The 15712-nt window shown below is 39.2% G+C and overlaps 1 long non-coding RNA gene across 1 annotated transcript; it reads right to left on the minus strand.

Annotated features, from left to right (window-relative positions):
* Nucleotides 1-5858: 5858 nt before the first annotated feature.
* Nucleotides 5859-12790, minus strand: LOC147758038 (uncharacterized). The gene is made up of 2 exons (XR_015321811.1): nt 12499-12790; nt 5859-6965 (listed from the first exon to the last, which is right to left on the minus strand). It is a non-coding gene; the product is annotated as an uncharacterized LOC147758038 (long non-coding RNA).
* Nucleotides 12791-15712: the final 2922 nt, after the last annotated feature.

Here is a 15712-nt window from a genome sequence, read left to right on the forward strand (position 1 = left end):
ATCAGAATCGGGTTCGATTCACCGGTTCGATGCTTAATAGCAAGCACCTCGTCCAGTTAATGAAGCATTACACGTTTCTTTCATGGGAGGCTACTTCCCAGTGATATCAAATGAAGTCATCTAAAATAGACAACTATATCGTGTTATGTTTTCTTTTTAATCATTGTGCACACCTCTTCCACTTCAATAGAAGCTATACACAGATTCTATCCAGTCGATTGACATCTGCCAAGACGTTGTCGGGCTGATTCGCTACTCGCTGCTTACGGATTTAGCGTGACGTCGATCAGTTCCGCTTTATGCTATCTCATTATTACTGTCTCTGCTAAACGCCGAGTATATGTTTTTACTACTTAATTTCATTTAAGGTTTTTCTTTCATAACCTACCCTACGCTGATTATTGGCTTCCTCTGCTCTCTTCAGGTCTCTATCCTTCTCAGCCGCTGTTTCTGACCACGATTATTTCCACATAGTGTAGCTAGTCTTGATGAACGCGAAACCGTAATATAGCTTAACCAAAATTTGTCATGCAACATAAGCTGAGCATATAATTCCCACACTGATGAAATAGCAGCGCGGACGATGCAAGGGAACGTTTTTAAGGCACTGTTTTCAAACATGCAAAATGAAAAGGAGGCTCCTACCCAAATCAATATTGCGCTGTCTCCAAGCTTCTGCCTCGAACAGCAACAGTACTTGTGTCACTGTCGCAATGATCTTCGTAGGCGGAACTATACAAACTATAAGGACAGTCCAATCTGTCCACACTAAAAAGCCAATTTCGGCATCCAAAGCTTGCTGTCCAATACATTTAATAGCCAGTACATAGATACAGATTAAGCTAAACATACAACAGAAAATCTAACAATCGGCCCGCACCATGATGTATATTCAAACAATAGCCAGGAGTACTGTGAAATCAGATGCTTAAATGAAAATAGCCCTTATGTCCACCAAGATTCCCTCCGTCCATTGCTTTATAACAGTGCACCTAAATGAAAAACCAATAAAAGCATTGCCAAGCGACTGAACCGGAGCGGTAAAGTAACACCGCGTTTGCAAACCTTTGCAGAAATCATTGCTAACTTTTTCTTGAAACTTCACCGTTGTTACATTTGCGCTCGGCGTAGATGAAACGTCGATTCGTATGTTCGGAACGATTTGGAAGTAGCTAGATTGGCGTTGGGGTTCTTGGAGGAGGTGAACGAACGTATTATTAATGGCAGTCATTATGTGAGATGGGGCTCTAACGTGTTCGCTCGTGTGGAGAAGACGTCGTGGGGCGAAAAAATTTTTGCCCTAAAATCTCTATGCTACCCGACTGGCATCGGGCGAGTTTCGTTAAAGTAACGCTGCCTACGTCGATGTTGTTCTGTTTCAGAATTCGCGAATTTGAGTCGCCTCTACCCGTAATGGCCACCGTCGATCGCTCCGAACATATTGCACTTCGCCAAGATAGTTGTCTAACAACTTATAGTAGTACCATTGGCATGATTGTTATTAGCATGAAAAATCCAAGCCAATAAATAAGCTGATCTCCAAACGGGCATAAGCCCGTGAAGCAATTAAAAATAACGTAAGTCTTCAATGTCGGGCAACGGTTAAATAGCTCATAATAATATTTCTTATTAAATACAAATGGGAAGAACCTTTTTTCTGGTCTTTTGCAAAAGAATCGTTATATCTATCGGTAACATCGTGATGTTTGTGGCCCTCCATCCAAGACGCAAGCAAACCCTGACGATATTCTTAAAAAATCTGGTCTGATTAAACTAACGCATTCAGCTAGCAGGGGGACTGTATTTTGATCTCTTCGAACAAACGACTTAAGAATGAATCGATGCGGCGAGTCGTGCGCACAACAGAACGACCCCAAATGACCCTGAAGAAATGGGTCATAGTAAAAACACCTATACACGTCGGGACTTGTAAATAAATTCTAGACTACTGTATATAATAGAATTATTTTGCTATTCATAACGCAGTAAGGCTGTAGCCATTTTTTATATCGAATTTTCGACAGACACCATTGTACCCCAGCCTAGACGGTTACGGTGTAACCTTTGCACCTTTCTTGTACGTCTAGAGAGAGTGATTCACATTGAATAGCCGTATAAAAAAACACCGGACATATCCATAATTAGATGTCTTTGAGTGTGGGAAGTTTTGAAGAGTTTTACTCACAAGACACAAATACCTATCTCGCTGTCAATTTTTGAAGTTGAACATCTGGAAAGTTTTAACAAATGTATGATAATGTTGTCATTCTGTTATTATTGTTAGCGCATCATTGAGACCTTGTCAATTTACACTTTGTACCTTCGCATCACTTTGTAATATAATTTTATATCTTTTTTCCACCAAAAGCCATAACACTCCCTTCTAACATATCACAGATATTTTTCAGTTCTTATATATATATATATATATATATATATATATATATATATAGAGGAATACAATGGATCTTACAAATTTTTCAGGTAGAGTGAACTTTTTATCGTCTCATCTTAGTAGCTAACATATTCAAGCTTACTTTAAGATGCTGTAACTTCGAACGTGTATAATCTTATAATGATACGTGTCTCTACTGCAGGTAGAGCAGAGTATAAAGATATGTTTATGCTTTGTAAATATACTGTATAACTGAATTTGAACATTAATAACTGAATTCTAATAACGACGGTATCCGAAACAGTTACTTTGCGGTGCGGTGATCTTGTCTGCTCAGACAAAGTCCTTAGACGCCTACTATATGGTTTAAACCGTTGTATAACCCCTTGCAATGGATTAATATTTACTGATGTGCGCCTATCGTCATCCAGTTGGGCCTTCTAGTCGTGCCTGCTATTACTTTTCTACATATGTTGTTATAAATAATTATGAGTTACTACGGTGATTGCAGTAATGGCAAGATCAAACAAGTTAAAATAAGCCTCTATAGTTTTTTTTTTTCTGTAATTGTCCCTAACTGTCGTAAACTACGTACTGCGTAGCGTTCTAAAGCTATGAGTTCTTCAAGTCGCCATACGATCGATGGGTTTTTCTGATGTGAGCCTTTCGTTCCATGTGGATGCTTATATTTAATTTCCTATGTTCGGTAAAATCGTTGTGAACCATTGATGACATAAAGGTATTGAAAAGCGTCGTTTTAAAAAATACTATTTACATGCATAGCTTGAGATTTCTTAACTCGACGAGACGGAGTTCTCACACGCTAAAAGGTATGCGCATGTATGAACGATGACTAATCGTGCATAGGGTTATCCGTTCCAGATTACGCTTTTGAGCCTGATTTCCGTTCGCGCGAAAGCGCAAGCGAATGAAGTTTCTTCTAAGATGTGTATCTTTTCTCTGAAGTTTGAAGTTATTCGTGCTGTATGAGAAACTTATTTTTATCAGACCCGTAGATTGTTTTTCTATATTAATATGGTTTTCAACTGAGCACAAAGGGTCGATTTTATTTCAGTGTCTGTGGGCTTTGTGTATGACCCAGGTGAAAAGCGAAGCGCCTTCGCTGCCGCGCTATTTTGGTCTAAAAATCAAAGCTGACACAGGCGAACGCCATAAGCGAATTATTGAATTGGCTCGCGCTGTATTCATATTGAATCAAGTAAATTGCTCTGTAGGGGTTTTTTTTTTTTTTTTTTTATCAAGGGAACGTCAATTTCGAGTTTTAATACAACGAAACTTTTAGACGTTCCTAGCATCAATATGGAGCTCAATTTACGTCACTGAACTTTTTTTCCATTACTCAAAATCCAGAAAATGAAGCTAGTTGATTATTTTTTTCATATTATTGAACTTTTGATGGATTATGTAAAGCAAGATAACCAGCTCGTTTACCATCACGGTTTCGACCGCTACATTTTCAATGAGCGAGTGAAGAACGAGTTACATTTTGTAAAAATCACGAGACTATACGATGCTACATGATCATCCTGAGGGTCATATGGACGTAAATAGGGTAGGGCTATGAGTTTCGATCAACGGAAAACTGGACGTCGTTTATGCTTACTTTTTAAAGAAATTGAATGAATGAAGTAGTCACAGTATAAAAATGTATATAAGTACATATGTCTCAAAGTGGATTAGAGTATTATATTTTTGTAGCCCTTGCATCATGTCTTGTTCTCGACGAGTGCACCACATTGTGCATAATCACGTTACAATTTAGCGTGTCATCAATCATTTATCTCAGGTTTACGCACAAGCACTATAGTTACGTGATATTCAATGTAGTAGTCAGGTTAGCTCTGAAGAACGGTGCAGGCCTTGTTATCAGACGCTTTTTCTTCCCGAGCAAAATGCAATCAGTTAATTTTTTTGTACTCGGGTCATTTCGAACCCGGCTTCACAGTGTACAACAGAACTTCGCATGAACCTCTGACCGTCGAACTTTGACCCTCCTTGTTTGGCAGTTTATTATAAAGCATCGTTTTTTCTATCCATAATCACAGCCAGCCATCCTTAGGATGAAAAACATTTTTTCTTTGATTGATTGATCGATCGAATGACAGATTTTTTCGGACGAGGTTATTAGCTGCACATATAGCGCCACCGTGCAGGATTAGATGTTTCTGTTGATAATAATCATATTTCTGTTTCTGATAATATTTCTGATAATGTTTCTGATTGATATTTTTTCGAAAATGACTGAACTGCAATGAAGCCACTCAGATCATTTAAATCGAAGAGGCTTTGGTAATCTTATTTTCCTGTAGCATCCGTTGCATTCAACGGTAACTTCAAGCAAATTTTGGCCCAGGTAGCCCCACTCTTGCGAGATATATATTTCACGTCGCATCCTATAGACCACGGTCGTCGTATTGTAACCTACGTCTAACCGTGGTATCTTTATATCTGATGTTAAAATGTATTTGCAAAATCTACGGTTAAAGCCATATTTTCATTTGCTTTGAAATATAGTGGTGTGTATACAACTAAGACTATACTTTCTCACATGTGATTATGTGTATACATATGTACAATGTATATAAATCAGAATTTTTTTAATCACGACTTTCAAACTAGTGCTGGCCGGGATCGTTGAAGTAAGTATTCACGTAATGGTCGGTTCTCTTAGATATCGGCTTTTTTTATACGTTCATTCGCAGACAAGCAGACAGACATACTAGGCATCGCATTCACATCAGTACCAATGAAACATCTTCGTGGGGCCGATACACGCTCTAACACCTTTAGAGCTGAGATCAGTTCTCTCATTGAACGAATTGTCGAATGCTGGAGCACATACGTATGTATAGCACCAAAAATATTAGCACTAAACGTCTATGTCCTTGTTCAAATTTTCGCGGGTTCCCAAAAACACGTCGAACGTAGGGTTTGATAAAATCTATCCAGATGTGTGTCGGTCTCGCGCATGCTCAATTTGCTTTTTGCCACGGTCATGTGGTTAGGTTGGACAATGCATTTATTCAACTTGTTCGGCTCTCGTTCAGTCTGCAGGCTGCCTTGTGCCTACATATATTTCTCTTATCAACAACCTCAATGACAACGAATTTTTGAATCTAAGCACACTTGTACGCAGTAATAACACCAAAGCCGCTGGGGGGCTACTGTCAATCGAAGCTTTATTCTGCCTTTTGAAAACCAACTATGACCCACGTTTCAAAGCAGTATCTCTGTATTTTGTAAGCTTAGAAGCAGCAATTTGATCGGAACACTCTAGCCAGAGTTCTTCTCATACGTATTTCCGACATCTGTTACGCATGTGGGTGTTGCATATCCCTAGGGAAATCAGGGAGCTCAACAACATCTAAAAACCGAATAAATCGTACCTAAAAATATCACAAACATAACATGCACTACTAGACACAAATAATTTACCGAAACGTGCACAAATGTAAACTTTATTGAGATTATTGAAAATGCTCTCTGCCTGTGTGAGAGTTCAAAACGCTTGAACTTTCTTCGGGTTCTTCCCATAGTTTGCTGTAGAACACAATAAATCATCACTTCGCGCCCTCCCATCCTTTGACTTGATCACTGTGATTTGATGTCTGGCTATGTGTGTTTATGTTCGGCCATGTATGTGTACAGGCCCAGCAACAAATGATATACTGAACTATTGCAGCTGGTAAGTTGCCCCGTTGCATTTACATCGCGGGTCATGGCAAACTTTCGCGTGGGTGTCCGTCGGCCAGCCATTCCTAACTCTGTTTGGTCTAAATATCTGGTTTTGGGTGATTCTTCTAGCGACTGCATAAATGAACGTACAAGCAGATATTCTGGCAGAGAGGTATAAGCAACTACAGCCTAGTATGAGCCCTTGAATCTAGTGTGGTCTTCGGGATGGGTTGGCAAGGAACGTTCATTATCCGTAGCATGCCTGTGCGGGCATAGTGCTTTCAGACAGACCTTTACGATGATGGGACTTCGCTTGTTGAGATGCAGCCACCTCGACGACTCACACGCTTTCGCATTTGCTGACTTCTTCTATTATTTAGTTCCAGTTCGTTAGGTTGTAGCTCATGGGTATAGTGGTTGATGTTGCTGGTATCAGTGGCCATGTCTGTGGGGCGACAATGAAAGGGGTTGGGGCAAAGTGTATCCTATGAGTGGTCCGCACGATCAGCGCTTGATCTTCATTAGGGACTCCATCGTACAGGCACAATGACTACTTCTCATTCATGCATTCGCTGCGTGTCTTTATGTAGAGGCAGGCGAATGTTATACCTCGACAGTGACTCGGGCGGCCGCAGAGAGCACAACTACAGAAACTGCAAGCAAACGCCTATCAACCAATCGACCGATTTCCACGGACGAACTAAAACTTCAACTACTACAAGTACGGCTCCCCTGCCAATATTAACCGGCGTCAGAGCTTGTACATAATTTGTACACAGGGATGCATCATTCCTTCCTTTATCCCAAAGCATAGATGGGCCGAGGCATATATCGCGTTACGAGTCTGAAGCCGCGAAAACTTCGTTTGCTGGACCTGAGCAATAGATGTACAGCAATAACAATAATAAGGATCCTTAATGGGATACTTTGTGATAAACGCACTCAATGCACATATAATCGACTCATACCTACATACTTATACTACTTGAATTCTGAGGTACCAGAGCTTATGAAGTCTAGAACGACAATTTCGGCATCACGGTAAGATTTAAATAACTGTCCTATTAAAAAAGTTGTCAAGATGGGTATCTCTGAGAGCACTACTTGATGAGTGTGGTAGGTGATGACGGAAAATCTCCAACTCGTGCATTTTTGACACCGTGATTCCCGTTTTATGAGAATTGTCGCTCGACAGCGGCGGCACCTTTAATCTTGGCTAAATAATGGGGAATTCTTGTAGCATTTCTTCCAGTCGTTTCAGTACATTTCAGCTGTAATATACGAACTAAGACTCTATTTCTAAGACTAAGAAAATTGCGCTGAATAATAAGTAGAGAACGCATTAAACCGCCAATCAAATCTTAACAACTGTACGTTTGTTTTAAGATTTATGTTTCGCTGTTTCAGATGGTCCTCACTTATCGCATGGGGACCCATTTCTCATGATAAGTATTCAATCATTCAGTGCGAGACGTAAGGACAAAAAAGCCCAGACATTTTTACGTCCCTGTGCTTGACCCTTGCTCGAATTATGCAGCGATTTATTTTAATCTTATTAATTTGAATGGGCTAAATAGACATAGTGCTTTTACGTGCACCAAATACGAGGCCTATCATCGATCGATTTTGAGATGGTTTGGCCTCGATCACCTTCTTCATTACTTCACTTTCATTATTTACGTTCACAGAGAATGCTCAAGTCTACTTTTCAAATCAAAAATCTTCGTTTCAGAGTAGCATATAGAGCCAACGGTTTACAGCGTTTCTACTAGTAGATACAACGTTTATATGGCGAGCTCTTTTCATCGCTGCAATTCGGAAAAGCCATTCAAATTTTCTAATTGTTTATAGCAGACTACAACTTCTACACCTCAAGAAAAACTCGATGGTGATGTCCGAGTGAACGGCCTCATATTTCGTGAGTACAACTGCGTGTTAAATACGAAAAAAAAAAAAAATGGTGCAAAATATCGCACAGTTGTAGAATAGAGCCGTCAGGAAATATAAGAGTAACGTTCGTCACGTTTTAGAATGAGCGGCACAACATTACCGAATTCACCTTCATAAAATAGCACCTGTGTAAATTTTATAACTTTTAACGGAATAACTTTTTTAGTAGGGCTATTGTCCAGTAGAGGAGTAAAACCAGTTAAAGTCTAACATGGGTAAAGCATGTGGGAATCAATTGTATTATACATGTCTGCTCTGTGATAGCAGAATACTGGTGGTGGCGCACTACCATAAATAACGTCAACAGAACATAAAGTAGGCCAAAATCTCTGATAAATTAATATTCGTTTGCAGGCTATGTAAGTCATACCGCAGATCACGTCACGCTAATTTTGTTCTGGCTGAGAATGAACCCGCTCTCTTTTCCGTTAGACAGAAAGAGATCAAGATTTAGGCTTCATCTCTGTAATAAGCCTTGTCAGTTCTAAGGGCAGGAAGAGAAAGCAAGTCATCGCATCTCATTGAAGTTACCCAGCGTTTATTCAGTATAAAATCAGAGATAGGCAGTGTCTATGGTAGCGGAAGAAGGTATGATTCTGAGAAGTCGAAGTATCGACATGTCAACATCCATTGGTATTTCTCGTCGAAAGGCGCCTTGTCCGAACCTCTTTCTGAAGTTTCTTCCTTAGAAACGCTTATTATTGTTAGGGTTCTGTTGAAAAACACCATGTTCAAAAAAAGCTATATCTTAGAAATTAATAATCTCCACTAGCTAAGATAAGGATTTATTCCACCGGTGTAGGCCCCCATCGTCCTTGTGCTTATAGAACACGTTAGTTTGTTGATTGCTAGGCGAAAAAAAGTAATGTACGATGGTTACTTTTTACACTGCTAACGAAACGCAAGCTCAAAGTATACCTGGCATCGATTATCATAACAACAGCTTGGAGAAGTTTTTTTTTCTTACGTGTACGTTAGTGAAAATTGATTTTTCTTGACTTGACAAATCAATTCATAAAATTAAGAACAACAATAAGATGCTTTGGTTTATCAGGATAATGAAAGGGGATCCATTACACACAAATGGAGTCCCACACTTCCTGGACCTACAGCGCGTTTGGGACTTCAACAACGACACTCCCCAGCCTAAGTGGTTTTAAGCTTCGGAAGAGAAAATGTTTTACAGCGATAAAGGTAAGTGGCTCCACTGAAAGCTCGTCGAATTTGGAGGAGACGATGTTGGTTCAAAGCGCAACTAAGTTAATCTTATCCGTCACGAGTTAGTCTTCCCGGAAGATTAAGGCTGCACCTTTAAATTTTACCTAAAGCTTAACAACTTCTTCGGGTGTCTCTGTCCGGGCAATAGAGAAAGGACAAAGTCAAGAAGTCAACTAGTTCCGGACACGCTGAGAAGGATGCTAAGAACATCTGTTTTACATTTGTGAAATCATTAGTGATAGTTCGATAGTAACGACATTGGTATTGTGAGTGTGATTTTTATGACATCATGGAATAGTAACTCTTTTAACATTACGCTTCTTCTACAATTTTAGCTAATGTATTGACTGGCTTGAATCACTGTACGTCTATTTCCGATGTCAAATGAAGGCTGGGACCTTTGCTCCACCCGATACGTATATTTCTACTCGAAAATCAGCTTGTCCAATTGTCCCAATAGAGACTGATACGAATATAGATTTTTATAGACACGGCAATAACCCAGTAAGTATTGGCTATTGCAATCTGTATAGTGTGTGTGTGTGTGTGTGTGTGCGCTTTCTTCTGAACGTAAAAATATTCATCACGTTTTCTCGGTAAGCTTTGCCTTAACATTCTAAGATGGTACATTAGACGGCGTCTCGAAGGTTCAATTTTAGAATTTATTTATTTTTTTTAAAAAATCCCACTTCGACAAGCTATATCGCTTAACTGTATTGCATAGTACTCACAGACACAGTTTTTTACAATACCATAGTTCGAAATCGTCGTCAGCGAGATAACGAACAGATATGAACGTTGTGTGCACACAGCAATGCAATGATTACGCTGCCCCTGCTAACTCAGTACCACGACACGTGGTGGTTCGGGATCGAAACCGGCCGTACTACACTTTGTTTCAATCTAAGAGTCAGCCGTTTGAAACAGCATTTATAACTAAAGCAACGAACCCTTGAAACACGTTGCTTAATAAAGCATATTGTAAGTTATCAGATACCTACTCTGCTTCCGCGTACCAGTCAAAGGTTCAGTTATCAAAATAGTGAAGGCGGCGGCCACCGAAGCTAGCGGTAGGCCTTCGAATATCAGGAAGTAATTTATCCTAAGTTCTCGCCCTCTTCTGGCTGTTCTACTGGGTAGAACTTGGCACACTTGACGGACTAATACATCGAAACGTATTATCGCCGCAGTTAAATTCTAGCTAAAGTCAAGTCCAGCTACCTCAAGCTGATCTTAGACAGTGTCTAAACGAAGCATATGTTATCGGATTGGGCGGCTGGGTAAAGATTACTAGAACAAGTGAAAGACACGGTACGAATAATCTGGTCAGCGTTTAGTGGACTACATCAATCCTATGCAACACATAATGACTTTGATTTGTAATCCGACAAATACCTTCTTGCCAAGCCGTCTGACTTCGTTATGGACCTTTCCACAGATGCGATGTCAAGTACATTTAAGGCTAATGTGCTGTCCGCATACGTCCTGTTGGCCTTATTTGCTACACATCAGCAGCAGCAGCAGCAATCGCTCTCAGAAACATAACTTGATAAATGTCTTCGAGGATTATACTTTAATCCTCGAAATGACGGTTCTTGAAAGGATCCTTTCGATTATTATGTTAGACGAACAATGTTGGCCAAAATTGACGACGATAAACAGCAGAGTGGCCTGGCTATTCATGTCTGATCAGCTCTGTTCAGAAATGAATGAATTAATGTAAAAGCCTGGACGATCAGACACTTACTAGCGATGAACGAGGACGAATTCGACGGAAGACACGACACATAACAGGCGTTTTTGCCTTGAGGAAGATCCCTGGAAGGGGCTCCACGTAATAGTGTAATAGCGTTGGTTGCAACGCAACGCTATCTTGTCTTAGCCAACAGTCAACAGTATATTTGAAGTCCAATAAACATTACTGATGTACATTTTCATAAATAATGTAAATATTTAAACGATGAACTCATAGATAAATAGCTTGTTAATGGTCTATATCATGAAATTGTATTAATTTGTTTGAAAGCCTATCATAAGATTAACGCAATTAAGAACATTGTTCGACTAGTCTGGATATCCCTGCTTAAAATAAGTCTACTCTTTTTTCTTGACCAACGGTTTCTCTACGCCAGTAGTCTAAAAGTTGAAGGCCCCTTTAAAGTACTTCTACGTAAAGTACAAAAATCGCTTTTTACGTTTGGTGTCAGTAGAAAGGCCGACTTGTATCTGTCAAGGATGTTAGCACTCTTATACGATTTCTATATGTTCCTGTAGTTGAAGTCATATATACCTTCCTATAGTCATTGTCAATATTGATTTTTTCTATCTTTCAGTTTCCTTCTTTGAAGCGTTTTGAAAGAACACAGAAAGTTATACGTTATTATAAGGTATCCTCAATAGCCATCCTTTAGCTTGGAGACGCAAACCCTGTCAAAAGTCATTAAAGGAGTTTCGACATGGAGAAAGTCGTATTGGTCGACCAGCTATACTATTTCATGATATTGTCCATGCAGGTGAATTTGCAGCAAATACCTCTGAGGTCTACTGTGGCCTCGACATTATCGCGACATGGCGTTTTCCTAAAAGCTTCAGCAAACCCTTAATTAGACAAACCGTAAATAAAAAAAAATTCGTCTCAACATTATGAAGGTCCATTTTATTTAAGACTATCTATACATTATTCACACTCTAAAAGAAGATTACTTAGTAGAAACGTTCGCTTTAACGTTGAACAAAAATGTTTTACGGTTTTAGTTATCTCTGTATTGCGTATAGATGCGTAATATGAAAGGACGGAATTTTTCGATTGCGGAATGTTTTTAACAAAAGGAGAATAGGCCAATCCAACCAAGTTACGCGAAGGCCGCAATTAGAAAACAATGCCATAAACACTTCTAGATCGCAGTATACTCTACTCTTATAATTCAAGGATTGATGCCTTTTTCCTCAACACATCACTCTGTTCTCTTCAGTGCCATAGGAATCACAGAGCACTTCGCACTAGGTGCTTCTAACTAACACAGTATCACTACTGAATTACACTAAATTTAGATAATCTATTTATCTATTTTTTGGTGACGGATTTAATGCTTCATGCGCGGTACTCAGAAAATGCAATATTTCTGGCCCTAGAGTCCGCCGAAACGGTCACCGACTAATGCGCCAGCTACACTTAAACTTTAAACAGTCCGAATCTTCATTTAACAAGGCTTATGTTCGATCTACCTACGTTCACTTACCTGGACCTATGTATATATATAACACTGAAATTACTAGCGATTTTTAGTATCTGTCTGTGTCGGTAGCTGTTCCGAACCGTCTATAGGTGGGAGAAGGTCGATGGGATGAAATGCAGACGTTACAATGAGAGCACCCATTGTCTTCATTGCGCAAGTCAAGTAGCTAACCGGAGAAAGAGCGAAGCGTGCTCTGCCAGAGCATTTAAACTCAATATGTGTCTGCTTTAGTACCTGTCCACAAATAACGTGGCCCAAAAAAAGAGGGTTGCTAGAAAATGAAAGCTAGGGAACTGTTTAGCAGACGACACCGCGGCCGCGGCACGATGAACGTGGTATGAACGTACCACCCTGTATATATATACACAGGGTGGTACGTTCACACTAGAGAAAACTCTTTGCAGCCACAGGTATACATTCATACGCAACTTCTGTTTTAGAGCCAACATATTAGAATACAAAACTGAGCGAAAATTAATTACCACCCAATCCTTCAGCGTTGAACAAACTTTTACCAAAATTAAGCAGTTATTTTTTTCTCAAAAAAGACAAGTCTACATTACAACTAATTTTCACATGGTTTTTGAGAAATCCTGGGAAGATAAGGAAACTCATAGTAGTAGTACAGCTTAAATTTAAAGGGCTAAAAAATTATCTAAATGCTTAAAAAGACATTTTTGATATATTTGGGTTTTTGATACAATAATTAACCGCCGTTCTAGAGAGGAGAGCCTTGATTGACAATTAGGTCATCCTGACAACCTTCATAATTTAGCCTTTTTGAAACTTCTTGCAGTTGCTAGCCGTTTTGAGCTTTTACACCTTTAGGACCTTATTATCAGCCCAAAATTGATTTGCGCCTGAATTTTCTGTGTAGAGCTTATTTAAGCAACGCATAAATTGGTTTACATGAACCAATATTGTTTAACTGTTATTATTAAAAGCTTATTTGAAAATGACTGGTTAGTGATTTGGGTTCCGAAGCAAAGCTGGAATTATGGTGGATAAAGGTTTTATTAAAAGAATATGACTGCTAAGATGGCATGGCATCTTTTCACATATATCAGAATATTGTTAAAATATCTATTTAGATACGGCTTTAAAAATAAGGCATAAGGACAATTTCTAGTTCAGATGAGCTGTCCTGAGTAGTAAGTTTGTTCGGGATCTTCAGGTTGACTGTATCAAGTCCTACCTTTGTAGGTCCTTGAAATAACGCGACCTGTCATCAAAGAAGCAGTTGAGAGGTAGCTGTAGAATAAGCATGTCATATTGTTCGGCTAGCTTTGACAGATTTACTCTGAGTTGCCGTCGGCATATTGTTTGCTATGACGCTACTATCGTTAACTTCATTTGACACAGTCAGCGTCGTAGCTCGAAGAGCAAATAAATTTAGCCAAAATTGTATATTTCATCATTGTTAGTGCTCTTGTAGAGAGCCATATTGAATTTTACCTAAAATGTGAACTCTTTATAACACAGGCGACATAATCTCTAGATGATGTATTTAGAAAGTATGTGTACTTCTGTTTCGCTGAAACATCGATCGTCAGGCGGGGAATAGATGAATTTTTCTTAAATTTATTGAATTGATCAGCATCGAAACCTTAAGCTAGATATCGGATAGCGGGGGACGAAGCCCGCACGTGAATCTGCCTTGCACTACAAACTGAGATCGAAAAAAACTTCACTAGGTTAAGTCGTTCAATTTAACTTCTGAACAGAACCAACTCGCTCTGAGGCTAGCTTGTGTTTTTATCAACAAAGATTGCGTTTAACTTAGAATAGCCTGACTTCTCTTGAAAGCTATTACCTCTGCCTTAAAGTCTAGCAATTCAATAAAATCCAAACCTGCCATATTAGAGCAGTGAGTTCCACTGGAGTGTTCTTTTTTTTCAAATAGGTTCTTAGACATTTGAAGATACCGCCAGAGGATAGGTCCACCCAGGAATATACGTGGTCAGGCAGTTCGATTTCGCTTAACCGTTTCCAGGCGCCATTTCAAACAAGTGACCTATTAGGTGCAGAACTAGTCTAATAAAGTTATAGTTATTCCGAATAAATGAATTTAATTCACTGTGGTCCTTTAGATGACCCGAAGTGATATAATAGTCGCCGCTACCACATTTAGGCAGTTAGTACAAAACTTTACTGACCTTCAGAAGTATAGTAGAGGCTTCCGTTTTATCGGTGGTTATTTTCACCTAATCAAGAGCTTCTTATTACCTTTTAGGTCTGAAGGCTAGGCAAAGGATTTGAGACGAAATGAAAATCAGCCTGTAAGTACTGCTGTGGTCTTAATCTTTCTACTATCATATAAACCAGCCCTGTACAGCGGAAACTTTAACGATGGTGGAGGCGACATTAGCCAGGCTATATATTCAGAAGCGATAAAACTCGACTAATCAGAGATATAGTGCTCGAAAGACAAGCAAAAGCACATACAATTTTACAACGACAACATAATCGGATAGCAATTCTTTCATATAATCCTACTAGTGTATATAATTGGCATGACAAACACCGAAACGTGTTAACACAAAGAGATGCGCGTTTACCCGGAGAGTTAAAGATCCATCTCGTGTAAAAGCTCGATCACTTCAGTTGACTGATGCAGTCCTCTTATTGTACCGATACTTCTGGTCCAAAGCAATTCTGTTAGAACCTGCGAAGCGTTCGAAAACATTGTTTAGCCGCCAATTAGTTATCAAAGCTTTTTAGCTTTCAATGTACCGTGTGAGATTCATACGGATCGTACGTTTGATTGATATACGTGTAAGACCAAGCATCCTTACTAGAAGAAGCGGGCCTTGACCTCAACAGACAAACGTGCGAAGTGTTCTATCGAGGTTCGTGTTTGGTAAAATCATATAGAAGCCTCGAAATACCTAAACGAGAGAACAGACGACAAACTTGAGATCCTATATGAGCATGCAAAACATTTTGTTCAGTGAATGACACTTTCTTGAATAGGCTTTTAGTGTTTGTATGCAAAAACTTGCATTTTTGTTTTTGAAAGTAATAAGACGCTATATTTTATCTAGAGATTGAAGTACAGATAGTTAATTCAAAGATCGTTTATGTCAGCTAAGTCAGAGATTCGTATACCCATGACGATATTGTTCTTTAAAAACTAAATGCAAACACCCGTCTACTAGTATGGTCAATAGCGCATGTTCTAGACAAAAAAAATTGTCAACATTTTCTAAACGTTATT

The sequence above is a fragment of the Varroa destructor genome, unplaced genomic scaffold (genome assembly GCF_002443255.2).
Source record: "Varroa destructor unplaced genomic scaffold, Vdes_3.0 BEIS01000002.1, whole genome shotgun sequence".
NCBI classification, from domain to species: Eukaryota; Metazoa; Arthropoda; class Arachnida; order Mesostigmata; family Varroidae; genus Varroa; species Varroa destructor.